Here is a 20,930-nt window from a genome sequence, read left to right on the forward strand (position 1 = left end):
TAGCACATTGTCCCAACGTCTCATGGTTACAGCTCGAGTTTCTCTTCATTCACGCATAAATCTTTCGCCTTTTACTAAAGATTTCCGTGGAGGGGAACATTTGCGAGTTACTGGTATTTTTGGATGCTCTGCTCACAGCAGAGCTACATGCGTTTGTTCAAAAACAGAGGACTTTTGGCGGCTTGCTCCGCAGAACTGCAGCAGCTTGGGCCAGCGTTCGAGAGTGGCCCAACGGTTCGGCCGTTTTGTCCATGTCTGGAGCTGGGTGGTCGTCAAACCATCACCACTTTCCCAGTTCACAACTTCAAATCTTGGGTCAGCAGCATGATTGTAAGGTTTAGCAATCACAAAAGGGTAGTGGTGGGAGCAACAAAGCCTTTCAAAGCTTTCAACTGATTGCTTTGCAAATTGATTAACTGTTTTGACGGATTCGGAAGGCCACACTGGTGACGCATTCGGAAGGCCCCTGCTGGTCAGACTGGAAATGCAACAGTGGAAATGCCACAAAAACTCAGGCCAAACATGCATAAAACAACCTTTTACAAACCCATTGCAAGCGCTTTCTTGAAGGTAAAATCTTTCAAATGGAATTAGCTAACCACCCTCAGGTGAGTCTTGAACGGCAGGTTGGCTTTATCAGCAGTTTCAACGGCAGAGCTTGAGCTCATACAAGGTGTCTGGCCGTGATAAAGAAGAAGCCTCCCCGTCGGGGAATCGAACCCCGGTCTTCCGCGTGACAGGCGGAGATACTGTCCACTATACTAACGAGGACTGGTGGTTACTGCAGTGTCCCTGAGCGGTACGGCACCGTATGCTCAACCGTTGAGAAGTCAAGAATACTGGACATGCGGTCATCTGGTGATGGGGCAGATTCTGGTGATGGGGCAGATACAGCTCGAGTTTCTCTTCATTCACGCATAAATCTTTCGCCTTTTACTAAAGATTTCCGTGGAGGGGAACATTTGCGAGTTACTGGTATTTTTGGATGCTCTGCTCACAGCAGAGCTACATGCGTTTGTTCAAAAACAGAGGACTTTTGGCGGCTTGCTCCGCAGAACTGCAGCAGGTTGGGCCAGCGTTCGAGAGTGGCCCAACGGTTCGGCCGTTTTGTCCATGTCTGGAGCTGGGTGGTCGTCAAACCATCACCACTTTCCCAGTTCACAACTTCAAATCTTGGGTCAGCAGCATGATTGTAAGGTTTACCAATCACAAAAGGGTAGTGGTGGGAGCAACAAAGCCTTTCAAAGCTTTCAACTGATTGCTTTGCAAATTGATTAACTGTTTTGACGCATTCGGAAGGCCACACTGGTGACGCATTCGGAAGGCCCCTGCTGGTCAGACTGGAAATGCAACAGTGGAAATGCCACAAAAACTCAGGCCAAACATGCATAAAACAACCTTTTACAAACCCATTGCAAGCGCTTTCTTGAAGGTAAAATCTTTCAAATGGAATTAGCTAACCACCCTCAGGTGAGTCTTGAACGGCAGGTTGGCTTTATCAGCAGTTTCAACGGCAGAGCTTGAGCTCATACAAGGTGTCTGGCCGTGATAAAGAAGAAGCCTCCCCGTCGGGGAATCGAACCCCGGTCTTCCGCGTGACAGGCGGAGATACTGTCCACTATACTAACGAGGACTGGTGGTTACTGCAGTGTCCCTGAGCGGTACGGCACCGTATGCTCAACCGTTGAGAAGTCAAGAATACTGGACATGCGGTCATCTGGTGATGGGGCAGATTCTTATTACATTTGCTCCTTCCTCTAATGGAAATGGCTGTATTATTGTTTTAACAAAAAAGACAAAAAGCTGGGTGGGAGGAGCGTGCACCAGACATTACCCTTGCTGAGCATGGTGGCATGTGTGTGGTAGCACATTGTCCCAACGTCTCATGGTTACAGCTCGAGTTTCTCTTCATTCACGCATAAATCTTTCGCCTTTTACTAAAGATTTCCGTGGAGGGGAACATTTGCGAGTTACTGGTATTTTTGGATGCTCTGCTCACAGCAGAGCTACATGCGTTTGTTCAAAAACAGAGGACTTTTGGCGGCTTGCTCCGCAGAACTGCAGCAGGTTGGGCCAGCGTTCGAGAGTGGCCCAACGGTTCGGCCGTTTTGTCCATGTCTGGAGCTGGGTGGTCGTCAAACCATCACCACTTTCCCAGTTCACAACTTCAAATCTTGGGTCAGCAGCATGATTGTAAGGTTTACCAATCACAAAAGGGTAGTGGTGGGAGCAACAAAGCCTTTCAAAGCTTTCAACTGATTGCTTTGCAAATTGATTAACTGTTTTGACGCATTCGGAAGGCCACACTGGTGACGCATTCGGAAGGCCCCTGCTGGTCAGACTGGAAATGCAACAGTGGAAATGCCACAAAAACTCAGGCCAAACATGCATAAAACAACCTTTTACAAACCCATTGCAAGCGCTTTCTTGAAGGTAAAATCTTTCAAATGGAATTAGCTAACCACCCTCAGGTGAGTCTTGAACGGCAGGTTGGCTTTATCAGCAGTTTCAACGGCAGAGCTTGAGCTCATACAAGGTGTCTGGCCGTGATAAAGAAGAAGCCTCCCCGTCGGGGAATCGAACCCCGGTCTTACGCGTGACAGGCGAAGATACTGTCCACTATACTAACGAGGACTGGTGGTTACTGCAGTGTCCCTGAGCGGTACGGTACCGTATGCTCAACCGTTGAGAAGTCAAGAATACTGGACATGCGGTCATCTGGTGATGGGGCAGATTCTTATTACATTTGCTCCTTCCTCTAATGGAAATGGCTGTATTATTGTTTTAACAAAAAAGACAAAAAGCTGGGTGGGAGGAGCGTGCACCAGACATTACCCTTGCTGAGCATGGTGGCATGTGTGTGGTAGCACATTGTCCCAACGTCTCATGGTTACAGCTCGAGTTTCTCTTCATTCACGCATAAATCTTTCGCCTTTTACTAAAGATTTCCGTGGAGGGGAACATTTGCGAGTTACTGGTATTTTTGGATGCTCTGCTCACAGCAGAGCTACATGCGTTTGTTCAAAAACAGAGGACTTTTGGCGGCTTGCTCTGCAGAACTGCAGCAGGTTGGGCCAGCGTTCGAGAGTGGCCCAACGGTTCGGCCGTTTTGTCCATGTCTGGAGCTGGGTGGTCGTCAAACCATCACCACTTTCCCAGTTCACAACTTCAAATCTTGGGTCAGCAGCATGATTGTAAGGTTTACCAATCACAAAAGGGTAGTGGTGGGAGCAACAAAGCCTTTCAAAGCTTTCAACTGATTGCTTTGCAAATTGATTAACTGTTTTGACGCATTCGGAAGGCCACACTGGTGACGCATTCGGAAGGCCCCTGCTGGTCAGACTGGAAATGCAACAGTGGAAATGCCACAAAAACTCAGGCCAAACATGCATAAAACAACCTTTTACAAACCCATTGCAAGCGCTTTCTTGAAGGTAAAATCTTTCAAATGGAATTAGCTAACCACCCTCAGGTGAGTCTTGAACGGCAGGTTGGCTTTATCAGCAGTTTCAACGGCAGAGCTTGAGCTCATACAAGGTGTCTGGCCGTGATAAAGAAGAAGCCTCCCCGTCGGGGAATCGAACCCCGGTCTTCCGCGTGACAGGCGGAGATACTGTCCACTATACTAACGAGGACTGGTGGTTACTGCAGTGTCCCTGAGCGGTACGCCACCGTATGCTCAACCGTTGAGAAGTCAAGAATACTGGACATGCGGTCATCTGGTGATGGGGCAGATTCTTATTACATTTGCTCCTTCCTCTAATGGAATTGGCTGTATTATTGTTTTAACAAAAAAGACAAAAAGCTGGGTGGGAGGAGCGTGCACCAGACATTACCCTTGCTGAGCATGGTGGCATGTGTTTGGTAGCACATTGTCCCAACGTCTCATGGTTACAGCTCGAGTTTCTCTTCATTCACGCATAAATCTTTCGCCTTTTACTAAAGATTTCCGTGGAGGGGAACATTTGCGAGTTACTGGTATTTTTGGATGCTCTGCTCACAGCAGAGCTACATGCGTTTGTTCAAAAACAGAGGACTTTTGGCGGCTTGCTCCGCAGAACTGCAGCAGGTTGGGCCAGCGTTCGAAAGTGGCCCAACGGTTCGGCCGTTTTGTCCATGTCTGGAGCTGGGTGGTCGTCAAACCATCACCACTTTCCCAGTTCACAACTTCAAATCTTGGGTCAGCAGCATGATTGTAAGGTTTACCAATCACAAAAGGGTAGTGGTGGGAGCAACAAAGCCTTTCAAAGCTTTCAACTGATTGCTTTGCAAATTGATTAACTGTTTTGACGCATTCGGAAGGCCACACTGGTGACGCATTCGGAAGGCCCCTGCTGGTCAGACTGGAAATGCAACAGTGGAAATGCCACAAAAACTCAGGCCAAACATGCATAAAACAACCTTTTACAAACCCATTGCAAGCGCTTTCTTGAAGGTAAAATCTTTCAAATGGAATTAGCTAACCACCCTCAGGTGAGTCTTGAACGGCAGGTTGGCTTTATCAGCAGTTTCAACGGCAGAGCTTGAGCTCATACAAGGTGTCTGGCCGTGATAAAGAAGAAGCCTCCCCGTCGGGGAATCGAACCCCGGTCTTCCGCGTGACAGGCGGAGATACTGTCCACTATACTAACGAGGACTGGTGGTTACTGCAGTGTCCCTGAGCGGTACGGCACCGTATGCTCAACCGTTGAGAAGTCAAGAATACTGGACATGCGGTCATCTGGTGATGGGGCAGATTCTTATTACATTTGCTCCTTCCTCTAATGGAAATGGCTGTATTATTGTTTTAACAAAAAAGACAAAAAGCTGGGTGGGAGGAGCGTGCACCAGACATTACCCTTGCTGAGCATGGTGGCATGTGTGTGGTAGCACATTGTCCCAACGTTAGTGATGGCCAAATGAGGCTTCCTGAACCACTGAGGCTTTCCAGCCCATTGGTTCACCAAAAGGTTCGTTTACCTGAAGCCTCATGAAACAGTGTGCTCCCTAGTGACACCTGCTGTGCAAAGCAATGTATCGCACACAAATCTATTCATCCTGAGCAACCAAATTGTCATGGTGTGGGCACACCCTTTTTCTATTGCCTGTGTATTAAATAAAGTTTTTTACTCTGCTTGTGTTTACCTATGCACACACAACTCACACACACATAACTTTGTATTCAGTAGTTCTTTGGGTTAGTGATGACAGTGAATGCCCCAAATGAGTGTCAAGAAATCACTGAGTGCAGTGCTGACTGAGTGCAATAGTGTAGTGATTATGGAACTGGGAGTACAATTATGTAGTGCTTATGGAACTGGGAGTGGAACAGCAAACTGCAACAGGGATGGGAACATTTTTACTGATTTTTATTTATTTATTTGTTTATTTATTTATTTATTTATTTATCTAGTCTTAGAATAATAATAATAGCAATAATATATATATATATATATATATATATATATATATATATATATATATATATATATATATATATATACAATAATAACACTACTACCAATATATGTATATATATATAGCAACTAGAACTAGATATAGGCTAATTTACTCTAATAATCTAATAATCTACTAAACTAAGTATAATGTAATATAATATATAATACAGGCTATGATATATAATGATAACTATGCTACTACAAACTCGCTACAACTCGCTACTCACTACTTCGTACAACCAACACTTCAACACCAATGCAAACGCCTACTGCAAAACCCACGAGAGGCGCGAGGTTTCGAACCACTTTTATCCGGAAGCGATACTCAGAATGAAGCAATGACGTATTCAACACAATCCGAGGCCTCGTTTGTTATCGTCACGTGATTTTCACGGAAACGACACAAGCCTCGAATCGGGGCTTCATCTGGAACGCCCCTTTTTGCTCGACACAAGCTCCGGAGCCTCGCTTCAGATGTCACATCACTACCCAACGTCTCATGGTTACAGCTCGAGTTTCTCTTCATTCACGCATAAATCTTTCGCCTTTTACTAAAGATTTCCGTGGAGGGGAACATTTGCGAGTTACTGGTATTTTTGGATGCTCTGCTCACAGCAGAGCTACATGCGTTTGTTCAAAAACAGAGGACTTTTGGCGGCTTGCTCCGCAGAACTGCAGCAGGTTGGGCCAGCGTTCGAGAGTGGCCCAACGGTTCGGCCGTTTTGTCCATGTCTGGAGCTGGGTGGTCGTCAAACCATCACCACTTTCCCAGTTCACAACTTCAAATCTTGGGTCAGCAGCATGATTGTAAGGTTTACCAATCACAAAAGGGTAGTGGTGGGAGCAACAAAGCCTTTCAAAGCTTTCAACTGATTGCTTTGCAAATTGATTAACTGTTTTGACGCATTCGGAAGGCCACACTGGTGACGCATTCGGAAGGCCCCTGCTGGTCAGACTGGAAATGCAACAGTGGAAATGCCACAAAAACTCAGGCCAAACATGCATAAAACAACCTTTTACAAACCCATTGCAAGCGCTTTCTTGAAGGTAAAATCTTTCAAATGGAATTAGCTAACCACCCTCAGGTGAGTCTTGAACGGCAGGTTGGCTTTATCAGCAGTTTCAACGGCAGAGCTTGAGCTCATACAAGGTGTCTGGCCGTGATAAAGAAGAAGCCTCCCCGTCGGGGAATCGAACCCCGGTCTTCCGCGTGACAGGCGGAGATACTGTCCACTATACTAACGAGGACTGGTGGTTACTGCAGTGTCCCTGAGCGGTACGCCACCGTATGCTCAACCGTTGAGAAGTCAAGAATACTGGACATGCGGTCATCTGGTGATGGGGCCGATTCTTATTACATTTGCTCCTTCCTCTAATGGAATTGGCTGTATTATTGTTTTAACAAAAAAGACAAAAAGCTGGGTGGGAGGAGCGTGCACCAGACATTACCCTTGCTGAGCATGGTGGCATGTGTTTGGTAGCACATTGTCCCAACGTCTCATGGTTACAGCTCGAGTTTCTCTTCATTCACGCATAAATCTTTCGCCTTTTACTAAAGATTTCCGTGGAGGGGAACATTTGCGAGTTACTGGTATTTTTGGATGCTCTGCTCACAGCAGAGCTACATGCGTTTGTTCAAAAACAGAGGACTTTTGGCGGCTTGCTCCGCAGAACTGCAGCAGGTTGGGCCAGCGTTCAAGAGTGGCCCAACGGTTCGGCCGTTTTGTCCATGTCTGGAGCTGGGAGGTCGTCAAACCATCACCACTTTCCCAGTTCACAACTTCAAATCTTGGGTCAGCAGCATGATTGTAAGGTTTACCAATCACAAAAGGGTAGTGGTGGGAGCAACAAAGCCTTTCAAAGCTTTCAACTGATTGCTTTGCAAATTGATTAACTGTTTTGACGCATTCGGAAGGCCACACTGGTGACGCATTCGGAAGGCCCCTGCTGGTCAGACTGGAAATGCAACAGTGGAAATGCCACAAAAACTCAGGCCAAACATGCATAAAACAACCTTTTACAAACCCATTGCAAGCGCTTTCTTGAAGGTAAAATCTTTCAAATGGAATTAGCTAACCACCCTCAGGTGAGTCTTGAACGGCAGGTTGGCTTTATCAGCAGTTTCAACGGCAGAACTTGAGCTCATACAAGGTGTCTGGCCGTGATAAAGAAGAAGCCTCCCCGTCGGGGAATCTAACCCCGGTCTTCCGCGTGACAGGCGGAGATACTGTCCACTATACTAACGAGGACTGGTGGTTACTGCAGTGTCCCTGAGCGGTACGGCACCGTATGCTCAACCGTTGAGAAGTCAAGAATACTGGACATGCGGTCATCTGGTGATGGGGCAGATTCTTATTACATTTGCTCCTTCCTCTAATGGAAATGGCTGTATTATTGTTTTAACAAAAAAGACAAAAAGCTGGGTGGGAGGAGCGTGCACCAGACATTACCCTTGCTGAGCATGGTGGCATGTGTGTGGTAGCACATTGTCCCAACGTCTCATGGTTAAAGCTCGAGTTTCTCTTCATTCACGCATAAATCTTTCGCCTTTTACTAAAGATTTCCGTGGAGGGGAACATTTGCGAGTTACTGGTATTTTTGGATGCTCTGCTCACAGCAGAGCTACATGCGTTTGTTCAAAAACAGAGGACTTTTGGCGGCTTGCTCCGCAGAACTGCAGCAGGTTGGGCCAGCGTTCGAGAGTGGCCCAACGGTTCGGCCGTTTTGTCCATGTCTGGAGCTGGGTGGTCGTCAAACCATCACCACTTTCCCAGTTCACAACTTCAAATCTTGGGTCAGCAGCATGATTGTAAGGTTTACCAATCACAAAAGGGTAGTGGTGGGAGCAACAAAGCCTTTCAAAGCTTTCAACTGATTGCTTTGCAAATTGATTAACTGTTTTGACGCATTCGGAAGGCCACACTGGTGACGCATTCGGAAGGCCCCTGCTGGTCAGACTGGAAATGCAACAGTGGAAATGCCACAAAAACTCAGGCCAAACATGCATAAAACAACCTTTTACAAACCCATTGCAAGCGCTTTCTTGAAGGTAAAATCTTTCAAATGGAATTAGCTAACCACCCTCAGGTGAGTCTTGAACGGCAGGTTGGCTTTATCAGCAGTTTCAACGGCAGAGCTTGAGCTCATACAAGGTGTCTGGCCGTGATAAAGAAGAAGCCTCCCCTTCGGGGAATCGAACCCCGGTCTTCCGCGTGACAGGCGGAGATACTGTCCACTATACTAACGAGGACTGGTGGTTACTGCAGTGTCCCTGAGCGGTACGCCACCGTATGCTCAACCGTTGAGAAGTCAAGAATACTGGACATGCGGTCATCTGGTGATGGGGCAGATTCTTATTACATTTGCTCCTTCCTCTAATGGAATTGGCTGTATTATTGTTTTAACAAAAAAGACAAAAAGCTGGGTGGGAGGAGCGTGCACCAGACATTACCCTTGCTGAGCATGGTGGTATGTGTTTGGTAGCACATTGTCCCAACGTCTCATGGTTACAGCTCGAGTTTCTCTTCATTCACGCATAAATCTTTCGCCTTTTACTAAAGATTTCCGTGGAGGGGAACATTTGCGAGTTACTGGTATTTTTGGATGCTCTGCTCACAGCAGAGCTACATGCGTTTGTTCAAAAACAGAGGACTTTTGGCGGCTTGCTCCGCAGAACTGCAGCAGGTTGGGCCAGCGTTCGAGAGTGGCCCAACGGTTCGGCCGTTTTGTCCATGTCTGGAGCTGGGAGGTCGTCAAACCATCACCACTTTCCCAGTTCACAACTTCAAATCTTGGGTCAGCAGCATGATTGTAAGGTTTACCAATCACAAAAGGGTAGTGGTGGGAGCAACAAAGCCTTTCAAAGCTTTCAACTGATTGCTTTGCAAATTGATTAACTGTTTTGACGCATTCAGAAGGCCACACTGGTGACGCATTCGGAAGGCCCCTGCTGGTCAGACTGGAAATGCAACAGTGGAAATGCCACAAAAACTCAGGCCAAACATGCATAAAACAACCTTTTACAAACCCATTGCAAGCACTTTCTTGAAGGTAAAATCTTTCAAATGGAATTAGCTAACCACCCTCAGGTGAGTCTTGAACGGCAGGTTGGCTTTATCAGCAGTTTCAACGGCAGAACTTGAGCTCATACAAGGTGTCTGGCCGTGATAAAGAAGAAGCCTCCCCGTCGGGGAATCGAACCCCGGTCTTCCGCGTGACAGGCGGAGATACTGTCCACTATACTAACGAGGACTGGTGGTTACTGCAGTGTCCCTGAGCGGTACGGCACCGTATGCTCAACCGTTGAGAAGTCAAGAATACTGGACATGCGGTCATCTGGTGATGGGGCAGATTCTTATTACATTTGCTCCTTCCTCTAATGGAAATGGCTGTATTATTGTTTTAACAAAAAAGACAAAAAGCTGGGTGGGAGGAGCGTGCACCAGACATTACCCTTGCTGAGCATGGTGGCATGTGTGTGGTAGCACATTGTCCCAACGTCTCATGGTTAAAGCTCGAGTTTCTCTTCATTCACGCATAAATCTTTCGCCTTTTACTAAAGATTTCCGTGGAGGGGAACATTTGCGAGTTACTGGTATTTTTGGATGCTCTGCTCACAGCAGAGCTACATGCGTTTGTTCAAAAACAGAGGACTTTTGGCGGCTTGCTCCGCAGAACTGCAGCAGGTTGGGCCAGCGTTCGAGAGTGGCCCAACGGTTCGGCCGTTTTGTCCATGTCTGGAGCTGGGTGGTCGTCAAACCATCACCACTTTCCCAGTTCACAACTTCAAATCTTGGGTCAGCAGCATGATTGTAAGGTTTACCAATCACAAAAGGGTAGTGGTGGGAGCAACAAAGCCTTTCAAAGCTTTCAACTGATTGCTTTGCAAATTGATTAACTGTTTTGACGCATTCGGAAGGCCACACTGGTGACGCATTCGGAAGGCCCCTGCTGGTCAGACTGGAAATGCAACAGTGGAAATGCCACAAAAACTCAGGCCAAACATGCATAAAACAACCTTTTACAAACCCATTGCAAGCGCTTTCTTGAAGGTAAAATCTTTCAAATGGAATTAGCTAACCACCCTCAGGTGAGTCTTGAACGGCAGGTTGGCTTTATCAGCAGTTTCAACGGCAGAGCTTGAGCTCATACAAGGTGTCTGGCCGTGATAAAGAAGAAGCCTCCCCGTCGGGGAATCGAACCCCGGTCTTCCGCGTGACAGGCGGAGATACTGTCCACTATACTAACGAGGACTGGTGGTTACTGCAGTGTCCCTGAGCGGTACGCCACCGTATGCTCAACCGTTGAGAAGTCAAGAATACTGGACATGCGGTCATCTGGTGATGGGGCAGATTCTTATTACATTTGCTCCTTCCTCTAATGGAATTGGCTGTATTATTGTTTTAACAAAAAAGACAAAAAGCTGGGTGGGAGGAGCGTGCACCAGACATTACCCTTGCTGAGCATGGTGGCATGTGTTTGGTAGCACATTGTCCCAACGTCTCATGGTTACAGCTCGAGTTTCTCTTCATTCACGCATAAATCTTTCGCCTTTTACTAAAGATTTCCGTGGAGGGGAACATTTGCGAGTTACTGGTATTTTTGGATGCTCTGCTCACAGCAGAGCTACATGCGTTTGTTCAAAAACAGAGGACTTTTGGCGGCTTGCTCCGCAGAACTGCAGCAGGTTGGGCCAGCGTTCGAAAGTGGCCCAACGGTTCGGCCGTTTTGTCCATGTCTGGAGCTGGGTGGTCGTCAAACCATCACCACTTTCCCAGTTCACAACTTCAAATCTTGGGTCAGCAGCATGATTGTAAGGTTTACCAATCACAAAAGGGTAGTGGTGGGAGCAACAAAGCCTTTCAAAGCTTTCAACTGATTGCTTTGCAAATTGATTAACTGTTTTGACGCATTCGGAAGGCCACACTGGTGACGCATTCGGAAGGCCCCTGCTGGTCAGACTGGAAATGCAACAGTGGAAATGCCACAAAAACTCAGGCCAAACATGCATAAAACAACCTTTTACAAACCCATTGCAAGCGCTTTCTTGAAGGTAAAATCTTTCAAATGGAATTAGCTAACCACCCTCAGGTGAGTCTTGAACGGCAGGTTGGCTTCATCAGCAGTTTCAACGGCAGAGCTTGAGCTCATACAAGGTGTCTGGCCGTGATAAAGAAGAAGCCTCCCCGTCGGGGAATCGAACCCCGGTCTTCCGCGTGACAGGCGGAGATACTGTCCACTATACTAACGAGGACAGGTGGTTACTGCAGTGTCCCTGAGCGGTACGGCACCGTATGCTCAACCGTTGAGAAGTCAAGAATACTGGACATGCGGTCATCTGGTGATGGGGCAGATTCTTATTACATTTGCTCCTTCCTCTAATGGAAATGGCTGTATTATTGTTTTAACAAAAAAGACAAAAAGCTGGGTGGGAGGAGCGTGCACCAGACATTACCCTTGCTGAGCATGGTGGCATGTGTGTGGTAGCACATTGTCCCAACGTTAGTGATGGCCAAATGAGGCTTCCTGAACCACTGAGGCTTTCCAGCCCATTGGTTCACCAAAAGGTTCGTTTACCTGAAGCCTCATGAAACAGTGTGCTCCCTAGTGACACCTGCTGTGCAAAGCAATGTATCGCACACAAATCTATTCATCCTGAGCAACCAAATTGTCATGGTGTGGGCACACCCTTTTTCTATTGCCTGTGTATTAAATAAAGTTTTTTACTCTGCTTGTGTTTACCTATGCACACACAACTCACACACACATAACTTTGTATTCAGTAGTTCTTTGGGTTAGTGATGACAGTGAATGCCCCAAATGAGTGTCAAGAAATCACTGAGTGCAGTGCTGACTGAGTGCAATAGTGTAGTGATTATGGAACTGGGAGTACAATTATGTAGTGCTTATGGAACTGGGAGTGGAACAGCAAACTGCAACAGGGATGGGAACATTTTTACTGATTTTTATTTATTTATTTGTTTATTTATTTATTTATTTATTTATTTATTTATTTATCTAGTCTTAGAATAATAATAATAGCAATAATATATATATATATATATATATATATATACAATAATAACACTACTACCAATATATGTATATATATATAGCAACTAGAACTAGATATAGGCTAATTTACTCTAATAATCTAATAATCTACTAAACTAAGTATAATGTAATATAATATATAATACAGGCTATGATATATAATGATAACTATGCTACTACAAACTCGCTACAACTCGCTACTCACTACTTCGTACAACCAACACTTCAACACCAATGCAAACGCCTACTGCAAAACCCACGAGAGGCGCGAGGTTTCGAACCACTTTTATCCGGAAGCGATACTCAGAATGAAGCAATGACGTATTCAACACAATCCGAGGCCTCGTTTGTTATCGTCACGTGATTTTCACGGAAACGACACAAGCCTCGAATCGGGGCTTCATCTGGAACGCCCCTTTTTGCTCGACACAAGCTCCGGAGCCTCGCTTCAAATGTCACATCACTACCCAACGTCTCATGGTTACAGCTCGAGTTTCTCTTCATTCACGCATAAATTTTTCGCCTTTTACTAAAGATTTCCGTGGAGGGGAACATTTGCGAGTTACTGGTATTTTTGGATGCTCTGCTCACAGCAGAGCTACATGCGTTTGTTCAAAAACAGAGGACTTTTGGCGGCTTGCTCCGCAGAACTGCAGCAGGTTGGGCCAGCGTTCGAGAGTGGCCCAACGGTTCGGCCGTTTTGTCCATGTCTGGAGCTGGGTGGTCGTCAAACCATCACCACTTTCCCAGTTCACAACTTCAAATCTTGGGTCAGCAGCATGATTGTAAGGTTTACCAATCACAAAAGGGTAGTGGTGGGAGCAACAAAGCCTTTCAAAGCTTTCAACTGATTGCTTTGCAAATTGATTAACTGTTTTGACGCATTCGGAAGGCCACACTGGTGACGCATTCGGAAGGCCCCTGCTGGTCAGACTGGAAATGCAACAGTGGAAATGCCACAAAAACTCAGGCCAAACATGCATAAAACAACCTTTTACAAACCCATTGCAAGCGCTTTCTTGAAGGTAAAATCTTTCAAATGGAATTAGCTAACCACCCTCAGGTGAGTCTTGAACGGCAGGTTGGCTTTATCAGCAGTTTCAACGGCAGAGCTTGAGCTCATACAAGGTGTCTGGCCGTGATAAAGAAGAAGCCTCCCCGTCGGGGAATCGAACCCCGGTCTTCCGCGTGACAGGCGGAGATACTGTCCACTATACTAACGAGGACTGGTGGTTACTGCAGTGTCCCTGAGCGGTACGGCACCGTATGCTCAACCGTTGAGAAGTCAAGAATACTGGACATGCGGTCATCTGGTGATGGGGCAGATTCTTATTACATTTGCTCCTTCCTCTAATGGAAATGGCTGTATTATTGTTTTAACAAAAAAAACAAAAAGCTGGGTGGGAGGAGCGTGCACCAGACATTACCCTTGCTGAGCATGGTGGCATGTGTGTCGTAGCACATTGTCCCAACGTCTCATGGTTACAGCTCGAGTTTCTCTTCATTCACGCATAAATCTTTCGCCTTTTACTAAAGATTTCCGTGGAGGGGAACATTTGCGAGTTACTGGTATTTTTGGATGCTCTGCTCACAGCAGAGCTACATGCGTTTGTTCAAAAACAGAGGACTTTTGGCGGCTTGCTCCGCAGAACTGCAGCAGGTTGGGCCAGCGTTCGAGAGTGGCCCAACGGTTCGGCCGTTTTGTCCATGTCTGGAGCTGGGTGGTTGTCAAACCATCACCACTTTCCCAGTTCACAACTTCAAATCTTGGGTCAGCAGCATGATTGTAAGGTTTACCAATCACAAAAGGGTAGTGGTGGGAGCAACAAAGCCTTTTAAAGCTTTTAACTGATTGCTTTGCAAATTGATTAACTGTTTTGACGCATTCGGAAGGCCACACTGGTGACGCATTCGGAAGGCCCCTGCTGGTCAGACTGGAAATGCAACAGTGGAAATGCCACAAAAACTCAGGCCAAACATGCATAAAACAACCTTTTACAAACCCATTGCAAGCGCTTTCTTGAAGGTAAAATCTTTCAAATGGAATTAGCTAACCACCCTCAGGTGAGTCTTGAACGGCAGGTTGGCTTTATCAGCAGTTTCAACGGCAGAGCTTGAGCTCATACAAGGTGTCTGGCCGTGATAAAGAAGAAGCCTCCCCGTCGGGGAATCGAACCCCGGTCTTCCGCGTGACAGGCGGAGATACTGTCCACTATACTAACGAGGACTGGTGGTTACTGCAGTGTCCCTGAGCGGTACGCCACCGTATGCTCAACCGTTGAGAAGTCAAGAATACTGGACATGCGGTCATCTGGTGATGGGGCAGATTCTTATTACATTTGCTCCTTCCTCTAATGGAATTGGCTGTATTATTGTTTTAACAAAAAAGACAAAAAGCTGGGTGGGAGGAGCGTGCACCAGACATTACCCTTGCTGAGCATGGTGGCATGTGTTTGGTAGCACATTGTCCCAACGTCTCATGGTTACAGCTCGAGTTTCTCTTCATTCACGCATAAATCTTTCGCCTTTTACTAAAGATTTCCGTGGAGGGGAACATTTGCGAGTTACTGGTATTTTTGGATGCTCTGCTCACAGCAGAGCTACATGCGTTTGTTCAAAAACAGAGGACTTTTGGCGGCTTGCTCCGCAGAACTGCAGCAGGTTGGGCCAGCGTTCGAGAGTGGCCCAACGGTTCGGCCGTTTTGTCCATGTCTGGAGCTGGGTGGTCGTCAAACCATCACCACTTTCCCAGTTCACAACTTCAAATCTTGGGTCAGCAGCATGATTGTAAGGTTTACCAATCACAAAAGGGTAGTGGTGGGAGCAACAAAGCCTTTCAAAGCTTTCAACTGATTGCTTTGCAAATTGATTAACTGTTTTGACGCATTCGGAAGGCCACACTGGTGACGCATTCGGAAGGCCCCTGCTGGTCAGACTGGAAATGCAACAGTGGAAATGCCACAAAAACTCAGGCCAAACATGCATAAAACAACCTTTTACAAACCCATTGCAAGCGCTTTCTTGAAGGTAAAATCTTTCAAATGGAATTAGCTAACCACCCTCAGGTGAGTCTTGAACGGCAGGTTGGCTTTATCAGCAGTTTCAACGGCAGAGCTTGAGCTCATACAAGGTGTCTGGCCGTGATAAAGAAGAAGCCTCCCCGTCGGGGAATCGAACCCCGGTCTTCCGCGTGACAGGCGGAGATACTGTCCACTATACTAACGAGGACTGGTGGTTACTGCAGTGTCCCTGAGCGGTACGCCACCGTATGCTCAACCGTTGAGAAGTCAAGAATACTGGACATGCGGTCATCTGGTGATGGGGCAGATTCTTATTACATTTGCTCCTTCCTCTAATGGAATTGGCTGTATTATTGTTTTAACAAAAAAGACAAAAAGCTGGGTGGGAGGAGCGTGCACCAGACATTACCCTTGCTGAGCATGGTGGCATGTGTTTGGTAGCACATTGTCCCAACGTCTCATGGTTACAGCTCGAGTTTCTCTTCATTCACGCATAAATCTTTCGCCTTTTACTAAAGATTTCTGTGGAGGGGAACATTTGCGAGTTACTGGTATTTTTGGATGCTCTGCTCACAGCAGAGCTACATGCGTTTGTTCAAAAACAGAGGACTTTTGGCGGCTTGCTCCGCAGAACTGCAGCAGGTTGGGCCAGCGTTCGAGAGTGGCCCAACGGTTCGGCCGTTTTGTCCATGTCTGGAGCTGGGAGGTCGTCAAACCATCACCACTTTCCCAGTTCACAACTTCAAATCTTGGGTCAGCAGCATGATTGTAAGGTTTACCAATCACAAAAGGGTAGTGGTGGGAGCAACAAAGCCTTTCAAAGCTTTCAACTGATTGCTTTGCAAATTGATTAACTGTTTTGACGCATTCGGAAGGCCACACTGGTGACGCATTCGGAAGGCCCCTGCTGGTCAGACTGGAAATGCAACAGTGGAAATGCCACAAAAACTCAGGCCAAACATGCATAAAACAACCTTTTACAAACACATTGCAAGCGCTTTCTTGAAGGTAAAATCTTTCAAATGGAATTAGCTAACCACCCTCAGGTGAGTCTTGAACGGCAGGTTGGCTTTATCAGCAGTTTCAACGGCAGAACTTGAGCTCATACAAGGTGTCTGGCCGTGATAAAGAAGAAGCCTCCCCGTCGGGGAATCGAACCCCGGTCTTCCGCGTGACAGGTGGAGATACTGTCCACTATACTAACGAGGACTGGTGGTTACTGCAGTGTCCCTGAGCGGTACGGCACCGTATGCTCAACCGTTGAGAAGTCAAGAATACTGGACATGCGGTCATCTGGTGATGGGGCAGATTCTTATTACATTTGCTCCTTCCTCTAATGGAAATGGCTGTATTATTGTTTTAACAAAAAAGACAAAAAGCTGGGTGGGAGGAGCGTGCACCAGACATTACCCTTGCTGAGCATGGTGGCATGTGTGTGGTAGCACATTGTCCCAACGTCTCATGGTTAAAGCTCGAGTTTCTCTTCATTCACGCATAAATCTTTCGCCTTTTACTAAAGATTTCCGTGGAGGGGAACATTTGCGAGTTACTGGTATTTTTGGATGCTCTGCTCACAGCAGAGCTACATGCGTTTGTTCAAAAACAGAGGACTTTTGGCGGCTTGCTCCGCAGAACTGCAGCAGGTTGGGCCAGCGTTCGAGAGTGGCCCAACGGTTCGGCCGTTTTGTCCATGTCTGGAGCTGGGTGGTCGTCAAACCATCACCACTTTCCCAGTTCACAACTTCAAATCTTGGGTCAGCAGCATGATTGTAAGGTTTACCAATCACAAAAGGGTAGTGGTGGGAGCAACAAAGCCTTTCAAAGCTTTCAACTGATTGCTTTGCAAATTGATTAACTGTTTTGACGCATTCGGAAGGCCACACTGGTGACGCATTCGGAAGGCCCCTGCTGGTCAGACTGGAAATGCAACAGTGGAAATGCCACAAAAACTCAGGCCAAACATGCATAAAACAACCTTTTACAAACACATTGCAAGCGCTTTCTTGAAGGTAAAATCTTTCAAATGGAATTAGCTAACCACCCTCAGGTGAGTCTTGAACGGCAGGTTGGCTTTATCAGCAGTTTCAACGGCAGAGCTTGAGCTCATACAAGGTGTCTGGCCGTGATAAAGAAGAAGCCTCCCCGTCGGGGAATCGAACCCCGGTCTTCCGCGTGACAGGCGGAGATACTGTCCACTATACTAACGAGGACTGGTGGTTACTGCAGTGTCCCTGAGCGGTACGCCACCGTATGCTCAACCGTTGAGAAGTCAAGAATACTGGACATGCGGTCATCTGGTGATGGGGCAGATTCTTATTACATTTGCTCCTTCCTCTAATGGAATTGGCTGTATTATTGTTTTAACAAAAAAGACAAAAAGCTGGGTGGGAGGAGCGTGCACCAGACATTACCCTTGCTGAGCATGGTGGCATGTGTTTGGTAGCACATTGTCCCAACGTCTCATGGTTACAGCTCGAGTTTCTCTTCATTCACGCATAAATCTTTCGCCTTTTACTAAAGATTTCCGTGGAGGGGAACATTTGCGAGTTACTGGTATTTTTGGATGCTCTGCTCACAGCAGAGCTACATGCGTTTGTTCAAAAACAGAGGACTTTTGGCGGCTTGCTCCGCAGAACTGCAGCAGGTTGGGCCAGCGTTCGAAAGTGGCCCAACGGTTCGGCCGTTTTGTCCATGTCTGGAGCTGGGTGGTCGTCAAACCATCACCACTTTCCCAGTTCACAACTTCAAATCTTGGGTCAGCAGCATGATTGTAAGGTTTACCAATCACAAAAGGGTAGTGGTGGGAGCAACAAAGCCTTTCAAAGCTTTCAACTGATTGCTTTGCAAATTGATTAACTGTTTTGACGCATTCGGAAGGCCACACTGGTGACGCATTCGGAAGGCCCCTGCTGGTCAGACTGGAAATGCAACAGTGGAAATGCCACAAAAACTCAGGCCAAACATGCATAAAACAACCTTTTACAAACCCATTGCAAGCGCTTTCTTGAAGGTAAAATCTTTCAAATGGAATTAGCTAACCACCCTCAGGTGAGTCTTGAACGGCAGGTTGGCTTCATCAGCAGTTTCAACGGCAGAGCTTGAGCTCATACAAGGTGTCTGGCCGTGATAAAGAAGAAGCCTCCCCGTCGGGGAATCGAACCCCGGTCTTCCGCGTGACAGGCGGAGATACTGTCCACTATACTAACGAGGACTGGTGGTTACTGCAGTGTCCCTGAGCGGTACGGCACCGTATGCTCAACCGTTGAGAAGTCAAGAATACTGGACATGCGGTCATCTGGTGATGGGGCAGATTCTTATTACATTTGCTCCTTCCTCTAATGGAAATGGCTGTATTATTGTTTTAACAAAAAAGACAAAAAGCTGGGTGGGAGGAGCGTGCACCAGACATTACCCTTGCTGAGCATGGTGGCATGTGTGTGGTAGCACATTGTCCCAACGTTAGTGATGGCCAAATGAGGCTTCCTGAACCACTGAGGCTTTCCAGCCCATTGGTTCACCAAAAGGTTCGTTTACCTGAAGCCTCATGAAACAGTGTGCTCCCTAGTGACACCTGCTGTGCAAAGCAATGTATCGCACACAAATCTATTCATCCTGAGCAACCAAATTGTCATGGTGTGGGCACACCCTTTTTCTATTGCCTGTGTATTAAATAAAGTTTTTTACTCTGCTTGTGTTTACCTATGCACACACAACTCACACACACATAACTTTGTATTCAGTAGTTCTTTGGGTTAGTGATGACAGTGAATGCCCCAAATGAGTGTCAAGAAATCACTGAGTGCAGTGCTGACTGAGTGCAATAGTGTAGTGATTATGGAACTGGGAGTACAATTATGTAGTGCTTATGGAACTGGGAGTGGAACAGCAAACTGCAACAGGGATGGGAACATTTTTACTGATTTTTATTTATTTATTTGTTTATTTATTTATTTATTTATTTATTTATTTATCTAGTCTTAGAATAATAATAATAGCAATAATATATATATATATATATATATATATATATATACAATAATAACACTACTACCAATATATGTATATATATATAGCAACTAGAACTAGATATAGGCTAATTTACTCTAATAATCTAATAATCTACTAAACTAAGTATAATGTAATATAATATATAATACAGGCTATGATATATAATGATAACTATGCTACTACAAACTCGCTACAACTCGCTACTCACTACTTCGTACAACCAACACTTCAACACCAATGCAAACGCCTACTGCAAAACCCACGAGAGGCGCGAGGTTTCGAACCACTTTTATCCGGAAGCGATACTCAGAATGAAGCAATGACGTATTCAACACAATCCGAGGCCTCGTTTGTTATCGTCACGTGATTTTCACGGAAACGACACAAGCCTCGAATCGGGGCTTCATCTGGAACGCCCCTTTTTGCTCGACACAAGCTCCGGAGCCTCGCTTCAGATGTCACATCACTACCCAACGTCTCATGGTTACAGCTCGAGTTTCTCTTCATTCACGCATAAATTTTTCGCCTTTTACTAAAGATTTCCGTGGAGGGGAACATTTGCGAGTTACTGGTATTTTTGGATGCTCTGCTCACAGCAGAGCTACATGCGTTTGTTCAAAAACAGAGGACTTTTGGCGGCTTGCTCCGCAGAACTGCAGCAGGTTGGGCCAGCGTTCGAGAGTGGCCCAACGGTTCGGCCGTTTTGTCCATGTCTGGAGCTGGGTGGTCGTCAAACCATCACCACTTTCCCAGTTCACAACTTCAAATCTTGGGTCAGCAGCATGATTGTAAGGTTTACCAATCACAAAAGGGTAGTGGTGGGAGCAACAAAGCCTTTCAAAGCTTTCAACTGATTGCTTTGCAAATTGATTAACTGTTTTGACGCATTCGGAAGGCCACACTGGTGACGCATTCGGAAGGCCCCTGCTGGTCAGACTGGAAATGCAACAGTGGAAATGCCACAAAAACTCAGGCCAAACATGCATAAAACAACCTTTTACAAACCCATTGCAAGCGCTTTCTTGAAGGTAAAATCTTTCAAATGGAATTAGCTAACCACCCTCAGGTGAGTCTTGAACGGCAGGTTGGCTTTATCAGCAGTTTCAACGGCAGAGCTTGAGCTCATACAAGGTGTCTGGCCGTGATAAAGAAGAAGCCTCCCCGTCGGGGAATCGAACCCCGGTCTTCCGCGTGACAGGCGGAGATACTGTCCACTATACTAACGAGGACTGGTGGTTACTGCAGTGTCCCTGAGCGGTACGGCACCGTATGCTCAACCGTTGAGAAGTCAAGAATACTGGACATGCGGTCATCTGGTGATGGGGCAGATTCTTATTACATTTGCTCCTTCCTCTAATGGAAATGGCTGTATTATTGTTTTAACAAAAAAAACAAAAAGCTGGGTGGGAGG

General features: G+C 46.4%; 32 non-coding genes across 32 annotated transcripts; 18 read left to right on the top strand and 14 right to left on the bottom strand.

Annotated features, from left to right (window-relative positions):
• The first annotated feature begins 30 nt into the window (after window positions 1-30).
• Window positions 31-145, top strand: LOC130070940 (U5 spliceosomal RNA). Its single transcript, XR_008803947.1, has one exon. It is a non-coding gene; the product is annotated as a U5 spliceosomal RNA (small nuclear RNA).
• Window positions 146-699: 554 nt separating this feature from the next.
• Window positions 700-771, bottom strand: trnad-guc (transfer RNA aspartic acid (anticodon GUC)). Its single transcript has one exon. It is a non-coding gene; the product is annotated as a tRNA-Asp (tRNA).
• A 121-nt stretch (window positions 772-892) lies between these two features.
• Window positions 893-1,007, top strand: LOC130070993 (U5 spliceosomal RNA). The gene has a single exon (XR_008803949.1). It is a non-coding gene; the product is annotated as a U5 spliceosomal RNA (small nuclear RNA).
• Window positions 1,008-1,561: 554 nt separating this feature from the next.
• trnad-guc (transfer RNA aspartic acid (anticodon GUC)) lies at window positions 1,562-1,633 on the bottom strand. The gene has a single exon. It is a non-coding gene; the product is annotated as a tRNA-Asp (tRNA).
• Window positions 1,634-1,893: 260 nt separating this feature from the next.
• Window positions 1,894-2,008, top strand: LOC130071054 (U5 spliceosomal RNA). The gene has a single exon (XR_008803960.1). It is a non-coding gene; the product is annotated as a U5 spliceosomal RNA (small nuclear RNA).
• An 886-nt stretch (window positions 2,009-2,894) lies between these two features.
• LOC130071110 (U5 spliceosomal RNA) lies at window positions 2,895-3,009 on the top strand. The gene has a single exon (XR_008803965.1). It is a non-coding gene; the product is annotated as a U5 spliceosomal RNA (small nuclear RNA).
• Window positions 3,010-3,563: 554 nt separating this feature from the next.
• Window positions 3,564-3,635, bottom strand: trnad-guc (transfer RNA aspartic acid (anticodon GUC)). Its single transcript has one exon. It is a non-coding gene; the product is annotated as a tRNA-Asp (tRNA).
• A 260-nt stretch (window positions 3,636-3,895) lies between these two features.
• On the top strand, window positions 3,896-4,010 carry LOC130071209 (U5 spliceosomal RNA). Its single transcript, XR_008803984.1, has one exon. It is a non-coding gene; the product is annotated as a U5 spliceosomal RNA (small nuclear RNA).
• Window positions 4,011-4,564: 554 nt separating this feature from the next.
• trnad-guc (transfer RNA aspartic acid (anticodon GUC)) lies at window positions 4,565-4,636 on the bottom strand. Its single transcript has one exon. It is a non-coding gene; the product is annotated as a tRNA-Asp (tRNA).
• Window positions 4,637-5,945: 1,309 nt separating this feature from the next.
• LOC130071260 (U5 spliceosomal RNA) lies at window positions 5,946-6,060 on the top strand. Its single transcript, XR_008803990.1, has one exon. It is a non-coding gene; the product is annotated as a U5 spliceosomal RNA (small nuclear RNA).
• A 554-nt stretch (window positions 6,061-6,614) lies between these two features.
• Window positions 6,615-6,686, bottom strand: trnad-guc (transfer RNA aspartic acid (anticodon GUC)). Its single transcript has one exon. It is a non-coding gene; the product is annotated as a tRNA-Asp (tRNA).
• Window positions 6,687-6,946: 260 nt separating this feature from the next.
• On the top strand, window positions 6,947-7,061 carry LOC130071318 (U5 spliceosomal RNA). The gene has a single exon (XR_008803995.1). It is a non-coding gene; the product is annotated as a U5 spliceosomal RNA (small nuclear RNA).
• Window positions 7,062-7,946: 885 nt separating this feature from the next.
• LOC130096667 (U5 spliceosomal RNA) lies at window positions 7,947-8,062 on the top strand. The gene has a single exon (XR_008808218.1). It is a non-coding gene; the product is annotated as a U5 spliceosomal RNA (small nuclear RNA).
• An 886-nt stretch (window positions 8,063-8,948) lies between these two features.
• Window positions 8,949-9,063, top strand: LOC130071369 (U5 spliceosomal RNA). Its single transcript, XR_008803998.1, has one exon. It is a non-coding gene; the product is annotated as a U5 spliceosomal RNA (small nuclear RNA).
• A 554-nt stretch (window positions 9,064-9,617) lies between these two features.
• On the bottom strand, window positions 9,618-9,689 carry trnad-guc (transfer RNA aspartic acid (anticodon GUC)). The gene has a single exon. It is a non-coding gene; the product is annotated as a tRNA-Asp (tRNA).
• Window positions 9,690-9,948: 259 nt separating this feature from the next.
• Window positions 9,949-10,064, top strand: LOC130096717 (U5 spliceosomal RNA). Its single transcript, XR_008808221.1, has one exon. It is a non-coding gene; the product is annotated as a U5 spliceosomal RNA (small nuclear RNA).
• Window positions 10,065-10,618: 554 nt separating this feature from the next.
• Window positions 10,619-10,690, bottom strand: trnad-guc (transfer RNA aspartic acid (anticodon GUC)). Its single transcript has one exon. It is a non-coding gene; the product is annotated as a tRNA-Asp (tRNA).
• Window positions 10,691-10,950: 260 nt separating this feature from the next.
• LOC130071404 (U5 spliceosomal RNA) lies at window positions 10,951-11,065 on the top strand. The gene has a single exon (XR_008804000.1). It is a non-coding gene; the product is annotated as a U5 spliceosomal RNA (small nuclear RNA).
• A 554-nt stretch (window positions 11,066-11,619) lies between these two features.
• Window positions 11,620-11,691, bottom strand: trnad-guc (transfer RNA aspartic acid (anticodon GUC)). The gene has a single exon. It is a non-coding gene; the product is annotated as a tRNA-Asp (tRNA).
• A 1,285-nt stretch (window positions 11,692-12,976) lies between these two features.
• On the top strand, window positions 12,977-13,091 carry LOC130077202 (U5 spliceosomal RNA). Its single transcript, XR_008805722.1, has one exon. It is a non-coding gene; the product is annotated as a U5 spliceosomal RNA (small nuclear RNA).
• A 554-nt stretch (window positions 13,092-13,645) lies between these two features.
• On the bottom strand, window positions 13,646-13,717 carry trnad-guc (transfer RNA aspartic acid (anticodon GUC)). The gene has a single exon. It is a non-coding gene; the product is annotated as a tRNA-Asp (tRNA).
• Window positions 13,718-13,977: 260 nt separating this feature from the next.
• LOC130071449 (U5 spliceosomal RNA) lies at window positions 13,978-14,092 on the top strand. The gene has a single exon (XR_008804006.1). It is a non-coding gene; the product is annotated as a U5 spliceosomal RNA (small nuclear RNA).
• A 554-nt stretch (window positions 14,093-14,646) lies between these two features.
• Window positions 14,647-14,718, bottom strand: trnad-guc (transfer RNA aspartic acid (anticodon GUC)). The gene has a single exon. It is a non-coding gene; the product is annotated as a tRNA-Asp (tRNA).
• A 260-nt stretch (window positions 14,719-14,978) lies between these two features.
• LOC130071509 (U5 spliceosomal RNA) lies at window positions 14,979-15,093 on the top strand. The gene has a single exon (XR_008804011.1). It is a non-coding gene; the product is annotated as a U5 spliceosomal RNA (small nuclear RNA).
• Window positions 15,094-15,647: 554 nt separating this feature from the next.
• trnad-guc (transfer RNA aspartic acid (anticodon GUC)) lies at window positions 15,648-15,719 on the bottom strand. The gene has a single exon. It is a non-coding gene; the product is annotated as a tRNA-Asp (tRNA).
• A 260-nt stretch (window positions 15,720-15,979) lies between these two features.
• Window positions 15,980-16,094, top strand: LOC130078842 (U5 spliceosomal RNA). Its single transcript, XR_008806020.1, has one exon. It is a non-coding gene; the product is annotated as a U5 spliceosomal RNA (small nuclear RNA).
• An 885-nt stretch (window positions 16,095-16,979) lies between these two features.
• LOC130096765 (U5 spliceosomal RNA) lies at window positions 16,980-17,095 on the top strand. The gene has a single exon (XR_008808228.1). It is a non-coding gene; the product is annotated as a U5 spliceosomal RNA (small nuclear RNA).
• A 554-nt stretch (window positions 17,096-17,649) lies between these two features.
• trnad-guc (transfer RNA aspartic acid (anticodon GUC)) lies at window positions 17,650-17,721 on the bottom strand. The gene has a single exon. It is a non-coding gene; the product is annotated as a tRNA-Asp (tRNA).
• Window positions 17,722-17,981: 260 nt separating this feature from the next.
• LOC130071564 (U5 spliceosomal RNA) lies at window positions 17,982-18,096 on the top strand. The gene has a single exon (XR_008804013.1). It is a non-coding gene; the product is annotated as a U5 spliceosomal RNA (small nuclear RNA).
• A 554-nt stretch (window positions 18,097-18,650) lies between these two features.
• trnad-guc (transfer RNA aspartic acid (anticodon GUC)) lies at window positions 18,651-18,722 on the bottom strand. Its single transcript has one exon. It is a non-coding gene; the product is annotated as a tRNA-Asp (tRNA).
• Window positions 18,723-20,007: 1,285 nt separating this feature from the next.
• Window positions 20,008-20,122, top strand: LOC130077256 (U5 spliceosomal RNA). Its single transcript, XR_008805728.1, has one exon. It is a non-coding gene; the product is annotated as a U5 spliceosomal RNA (small nuclear RNA).
• Window positions 20,123-20,676: 554 nt separating this feature from the next.
• Window positions 20,677-20,748, bottom strand: trnad-guc (transfer RNA aspartic acid (anticodon GUC)). The gene has a single exon. It is a non-coding gene; the product is annotated as a tRNA-Asp (tRNA).
• Between the last annotated feature and the right edge of the window lie 182 nt (window positions 20,749-20,930).

Source organism: Rhinichthys klamathensis, unplaced genomic scaffold (assembly GCF_029890125.1).
Source record: "Rhinichthys klamathensis goyatoka isolate OS25496 unplaced genomic scaffold, OSU_Roscu_1.1 h1tg000001l_1, whole genome shotgun sequence".
Lineage (NCBI taxonomy): Eukaryota > Metazoa > Chordata > Actinopteri > Cypriniformes > Leuciscidae > Rhinichthys > Rhinichthys klamathensis.